At 33.9% G+C, this 7,479-nt stretch overlaps 1 pseudogene; it reads left to right on the top strand.

The window, feature by feature from the left end:
- Positions 1-1,119: 1,119 nt before the first annotated feature.
- Positions 1,120-2,826, top strand: LOC143624089 (uncharacterized; annotated as a pseudogene).
- Positions 2,827-7,479: the final 4,653 nt, after the last annotated feature.

Here is a 7,479-nt window from a genome sequence, read left to right as displayed (position 1 = left end):
AATTCGTTTTGGTTTCATCAGTTTTCGGTTAACAATTCGGTTATTACTCACCCTTATCTCCAACAACATGTAACCTTAGAGCTTCTCATCCCATTCTCTATAATTATGTGAGGAAAATTTGTAAATTATTGGGTGGGGTTGTGAGTGTAAATTATAGGGTGTAGAGAGAAATGTAGTGATTTTTTATAAATTTGGGGAAACATTGTTTCCCCTATTTAATTTTTTAATATTTGTTGGATTGGTTGTGAGTAGAGGAGAGAGAAAACTGTAATGACAAAGATATAAAAAATATTATTTAATTAAACATGAAAGAGAAATGTAGTGTTTTTAGTGTAATTATAGAGATATGGATGGAGAACCGGTTGAGAATGCTGTTAGAGTAAAAAAAAAATTTCTAACATCAAAATTAAAAGTTAAAAAGTGTTGTCGTATAGCCGATATAAACTATTATCAAATTAATGAGTAATTGTTTTGTATTTGATAATTAAATAATTAATATGAAAATGAAAATGTAACATTTATACCAGATATTCCTGTATAATATGTGATTTGATTTCCTGAAATAAAACCCTAAAACCCCTAACCTCCATTAGCCCTTGTCGGTTGAGCCATCCGACATACAATACAACTTTTTTTTATTCTGAAGACGCAATCCAAATTGCGTTGGTACGTATCTTTCCTCGTTTACTCTATGTAATCATATTACTTTATTCGTCTTCTAATGATTTGAATTGCTATTAATAAACTGTCATTTGAATTTGATCTTCTATACGCTACAATGGGTTTTGAGCTCTAGGCTTCGTTTACTATTTATTAATCATTTCATATACATTTTTTATTATTTTGAGAAAAACCTTAAACGAGCTTAAGTGAGCCGAAGCTCGGCTGTCGCGTGGTGCAGGGTGAAATTAATACATAGGAGTCCCAAAGAAATAAAACTAAAAATTACACTAGGCTTGACGAGTCAAAACGATCTTCCCATACGAGGCTCGAGCGTGGGCTTGATAACTAAATGAGATTTATTTCAGGCTTGCGTTCGACTCGACTCAGCTCGTTTCGAGCTTTTTAATGATTACGGGAAATCAAATAGAGATGAGGGGTATAATAAAGTGATGTTTGTTCTGTTTACTTCTGTTGGCAGCAATGTCTGAAGACTCGGGAATGTTTAATTTACAACATACAACAGGCACTGTTTTATGCTGCAAATGCGGCGTCTCAATCGCCCCAAATGCAGCCAACATGTGTGTCGATTGTCTTCGTTCTGAAGTCGACATAACAGAAGGACTACAAAAGCAAGTTATCATCTATCAGTGCCCTGAATGCCATCGCTACTTGCAGCCACCAAGAACTTGGATTAAAGCTCAGTTAGAGTCCAAACCACTCTTAGCCTTCTGTGCCAAAAGAGTAAAAAATTTAAACAAAGTAAGATTAATAAATGCAGAATTCATCTGGACCGAACCTCTCTCCAACAGACTTAAAGTCAAACTCACCGTCCAAAAAGAGGTCCTCAACGGTGCGGTTCTTCAACAAGCGTTTGTGGTCGAGTATGCGGTTCAAGATCAGATGTGTGAGTCATGCTCTCGGGTTCTGGTCAACACGGATCAGTGGGTTGCTGTGGTCCAGCTCAAGCAGAATGTTTCTCACCGAATAACTTTCTTGTATCTAGAACAGGTTATTCTTAAACATAATGCAGCTACCAGAGCTATCAGAATCAAACAAACGCGTCACGGGCTTGATTTCTTTTTTGCTAACCGTATTCACGCAGTTAAGTTTGTTGAGTTTATTCAGAAAGTTGTCCCGATTAAGAGCCGACACGATAAGCAACTTATGTCACATGATGCTAAAAGCAATAATTACAATTACAAGTACACGTTTTCTGTTGAAATTTGCCCGATTTGTCGTGAGGATCTCGTTTGTCTGCCACCAAAACTATCTGCGAGTTTGGGACACCTGGGCCCGTTTGTCGTTTGCATCAAAATCAGCAATAATATTGCTTTAGTCGATCCGTTAACTCTCAGGCATTGTTTTCTGGATGCTGAGCATTACTTTAGGGCACCATTTACTTCATTTCTTTCGTCTAAACAGCTTGTTGAATATGTGGTTTTGGATGTTGACCCAATTTCTGAAGTCAACATTGGTGGGGTAAAGTATGTGAAGGCGGATGCACAGGTGGTGCGTGTATCTGATTTTGGTAAGAATGATACTATGTTCTATGTAAAGACTCATTTAGGTCATGTTTTGAGTTCTGGTGATTATGCTCTTGGTTATGATTTGAATGCTGCTAATAATAATGATATTGAAGTTGATAAGTATAAAGGTCTTGTGATCCCGGAAGTTATTTTAGTTAAGAAAAGTTATGAAGAAAAGAGGTTAAAGAAGCGTGGAAAGCCTCGTTCTTGGAAGATGAAAAAATTTAATATAGAGGTTGATGCAAGTGAAATACGGAGTCGAGTAGATGAAGAAAAGGAGATTGATGAATATGAAAAGTTTTTGAGGGATATTGAGGAGAACCCGGATTTGAGGTTTAATATTTCTTTATATCGGAACGAAGAATATCAGTCATCAGAAATGGCTTCTGTGAGTGATGGTGAAGACGAAGACGTGCCTTCTGTGCCATTATGGGAACTGTTTGATGATCTTAAAATAAGTGATGAAGTTGTTGTTGATGATGATGATGGTGTTGAAGATATGAAGGAGTGATTTTAATTGGTATGAACCCTGCTGCTTTGTTTTGTTTAGAGTGGTCTGATATTTTTATGTTGGTTTGCTTTTTACTGTAAAAATTTACATGTTTTCACCAGTTTTTGGATCATGTTTAGAATTTAATCCGAGTGAAGATTCTATACGTTTGCTATTTTTGTCATGGACGGAAATGCGTAATTGATGCGAGCTCGACTTTTGGTCGTTTATATCTAAAGCTTGGGCTGGATGTATGCTTGTTTAGGTTGTCTGTAAACGAACCATGCGTTCAATGAACCGTTTGATGACAAGTACGTTCATGGTCGTTTATTTAACAAATAAACGAACGTGAACAAAGTTTTTTTTTTGTTTAATTAAATGAACGAAAATGAACACGTCTATTTGTCTGTTTATGCTCGTAAATGTTTGTTTACGTTTGTTCATTTAGTTACGTTTGTTTGAGGTCATTAATATAATCATTTAAATTTTTAAGAACATTACAATTCAGTCTAGCTTTAATAACTCTTTGGCCCGATGTATTTTTCACATCTACTTAGTATTAACTCAGTTTTGTTCGTTCATCTATGTTCAATCAAGTTTGTCCGTTTACGTTTGTGAATTGTTCGTTTATTGTTAACAAACAAACATAAACACGAACACATTCATTTGCTTCATGAACGAACATGAACAAGAAAACCCGGTTCATTTTGTTCTTGTTAGAACATTTATTCGATTAAAGTTAAAACGAAAGAACCCAAACATGCCATGTTCGTGTTTGTTCAGTTTGTTTATAAGCCTACTTGCGAGTCTAGGAAACCTGTATTTTTATGCTTGCATTCAAAAATGTTTTTATTTTATCTTTCCTAAAAAGCTCCAATTTAGAAATGAACTCATTTAAGCTCGACTTTGAGCTTTTAACGAGTTAAATCAAACTGTTTACATAGTTTCGGCTCGTTTAAAAATGTTAAGAGGCACATGAATTATAATGTCAAATAGTTTTCTAAACACAGTTGCAACTTTTTGGTAGCTTTTGTAACATTGACAAAGGGTACAACATGAAGAGCAAGATGTACAAGTGGTGTACATGGTTTCCTGGAGCCTAAGTAATCATTGGGGCTGGTCGGGTAGCTAGCCTAGTTAAGCAACTTCAATAATTGGGTTAGGAAAACGACAATAAACAAAACGACAATAAGTGGCGTACGAGGCTGGTACTTTCAACGGTACCATCAGATGAGATGAGAGCGGCTTATGTTACCGGGAATCCCGGACTAAAACATGGTTTCCTTAAATCAAATAATAATAATAATAATATAACTATTGAAAAACATACAATACCTATTACCTAATGACTAATTTAAGCGGTGACGGCTCAACTAAAAAAATCCAACCTTGATATCATGTCTAAACTTTTAGGTTTTAATAAGTGTAAAAACAATGGTAGTGTTTCACTAAAACTTACTCAAAACGATGTGATTGTATGATTTATGTACTTTAGAATTGTATATAAAAAAACGTGTGTCAACATATTTAACATATTTAAGGGGTGTAAACGAGCTTAGTCAAGATTGAACTTAATTAGGCTTAAGCTCAGCTTGTTTTGATTTACAAGAGCTCGGGCTTGTCTAATTTCAAGCTCTTTTCCTGAAACTCTAACTTGGCATGTGAGTTGTTTTTAAAGTTGGGTTGGATCGACTCGTTTATTACTTAATAGTTTATGCATATGCGTTTTTAATTGTTTTTATATATTTAGAGAAAAACTTTAAACGAGTCTAATCTCGGCTCGTGCTCGTGTAGTACCTTAAATGAACCAAAGATCAGCTCAAACTCGGCTATGGATTGTGAAATCAATACTTATAGAAGTTCAGAAGAGGTAAAACTCGAAATATACAAGATAAGACACGTTAAAGTTTAACGAGCTTTTATATATATATGGGAACCCCCCCCCCCTCCCCAAAAAAAAATGTTCATTTTCAACAATTTGGTCAAGCTTTTGTCTATCATCATCATATATTTCTCAAATGTCCATTACCAATAATCTTGGCTCCTCCCTTAAACTTCTTTAGACTCACTTGCTTTAAACCAGTTGTTATATGTCACGTGTGGTATATATTATCAGCCTTACTTATATACAGTCGCAAGATGGTATATAATGTCAGCCTCACAAATATACTGTCAGATCTTAACTTAATAATTTCTTTTGTAAAAGAATTTATTTTTTAAATCATTTCCTAATTTTTTGCAATGCCGACGGTATATATGCAAGGACAACGGTATATACCGTCTTCCGACGGTATATATGTAAGGTAGACGATATATATGAGAGTCTGACGGTATGTATGGCACATGACAAGTAGCCATTGGTTCAAATATGTGAGTCTGACAAGTTTAAGAGAGGATTCGACGGTATCAACCATGGACATCTGAGGAATTTATGATGGTTATAAACAAAACATTGACCACCTTATTCAAAATGGGCATTTAAGGAATTTTCCCTTCTTATATTAGGTTTGAGCTCGGATTTGATAAGGGTCCTACTAGGGATACTCCACCCCCCCTGGCGGCCTATATGGCCCGTATAGAGCTATACGGGGGTTATACATGGGGCTATACGCCCCGTACGGCCCTATATGGGTATTTTAGCAAAAATGGTGGTGTCCCAAGAAAACCCCTTTGATAACTAACAAACTTTATTTGAGGCTCAAGTTGGGCTTAATGCGTCCGAGTTTTACCACCAGTGGATCTTCAGGCTGGTGAGTTGGCCCCGGAATCGAAGATAACTTGGAGACACTTAAGGGCTTTGTATGATTGGGTTGGGCTAACTTTCGATGAACATTTTAACATTAGATCACCTCTTAAGAAGTACATAAATAATTCCCTATTTGTTTACGGTTGGAAAAAATAATCAACTTAATATGTGTTTTTGGAAAGAGTGATGAGGTCGCACGTGTGTGGTGATGAACAATTGAGCACCTCCACGTGATTAGGTTGCACATGCTTGATAATAACGGTTAATGGGCAGACCCAAACCCAGAGAATATGTACCGGGAAGAGTTATGGGATGGTGGTACAGTACGTGATACGGCTTCACAGCTGTAAAGCTCCAGTAGACCAGTACGGCACAACTGCTTTCCACATAATACAACCCCTCCATACCTTATCCTTTTTCCTTTTTTATCTTCAAATTATTCATAAAGTCATCAATGTTTAAAGAGATTTTTATTTAATATACAAAAAAAGTGATTGTCTTAAAAAAGTTCATAAATTTTTCAAGGTTTAATGTATGTTTTCTTGGGTGATTTTAGGCTTACAAAAATTAGAAATAAAAATAAGTTGCTTATGCTTTTTTTCTTTTTAAAAAAACTAACCATATAAATGAAGGATATCTATCTAAAAAAAATAAAGAACTCAACTAAAAATCATAAAGATATCTAAGTTCCTTGTACCTTATCATATACCTGTTCAATTGTATTCTTTCATTTTTGTTTCTTATGTATTATCATGTAATCATTCTAAATAAGGTTTGATGCATTCATATATCATCTCAGTTCATGTTTTTTTCTTTGTACTCAGTTATAGCCACATAGGTATCTATTTTGTGATCGGCATCTGATTATATATTGAACAACTATAGATGCAATATCCAGGGTTGTCATCAAGATTTCGGGTGCCTTACATGATTATTAAAAATGGGTCATTGTGTATAATCTTTTTGCATAGATCGATGATAATTATGATAATAACAAACAAAATAAAATTATTGTAGCACTAAACAAAAAAAGAACAAAGTTAAACGAATGCGACTCTCCTAGCAATTTCCGGAACAAAGTTGTTGATCACGTCTTCATACTTGATACTCTCTAATATTGTTCTCGACCTATGTTTACGAATAGGCTATATCAACTTAAACTACATATCTAGGGAAGCAAGATCTCATACTCTAAATGCTATTGATAAGTGTATATAGAAACCGTAGATATGATCAAAATATAAATGCCAATAAATACACATAACAATACACTACTAATAGAAACAAGATTAGTCATATCAGTAAAACCACTTATGGGATGCTCATATTTGCAATGGAAAAGGATTAATGCATGACTGTTATATTGTAATTATTATTTACACTAAGCTAGAAATTTGTGTAGTATATGCGTTGAATAAGTGTAATGTTATATACTTTAGTAATAAAGATTTAACAATTATAAAGCAATAATTTGAGTTAAGATATTATTGAATTTACGTGTAAGTACACTAGTTAATATTAACTAATATTGATTTGATTTCGAGGAATGACTTGATTAGTAATAAGAATTTAGTAATTACATTTTTTTTGGGAAAATTTGAATATTTGATTGTTAGAGCATTCCTAATGGGTTCTCTATCTCCATCTTTAAAATTTAACTAAAAAACATAATTTCTTTAATATATACATCATTTTCTAATAATCTCCCCCAACCCATTCTCCAATACTATCTCTATATTCTTTTGTCTTATTATTATTTTCAATATAAATTGATTTATAATATATATTTATAGAATGATAGTTGGAAATGGAGTGTTGTAGCAACACTCTAAATTTGGAGGTTTCCTATATCATTTCACTAAAATTTAGAGATAGATTTTAGAGATAGAGAGTGAGTTAAAGTGATTATTTAAATGTTTTTTTCTAAATTTTAAAAATGAAGATGGATATGAAGAACCTATTAGGAATGCTGAGAAAATTTGAATACTTGATTGTTAGTCTGAATTATCAGTCATTAAATTGGAAAAAAAATGTTCTTTGGTGTGTTAGAAAGG

The sequence above is a fragment of the Bidens hawaiensis genome, unplaced genomic scaffold, assembly GCF_021521415.1.
Source record: "Bidens hawaiensis isolate Kalapana, Puna unplaced genomic scaffold, B.hawaiensis_p1.1 tig00003653_1, whole genome shotgun sequence".
Classification (NCBI taxonomy): domain Eukaryota; kingdom Viridiplantae; phylum Streptophyta; class Magnoliopsida; order Asterales; family Asteraceae; genus Bidens; species Bidens hawaiensis.
This window is presented reverse-complemented; position numbering and strand designations above follow the sequence as displayed.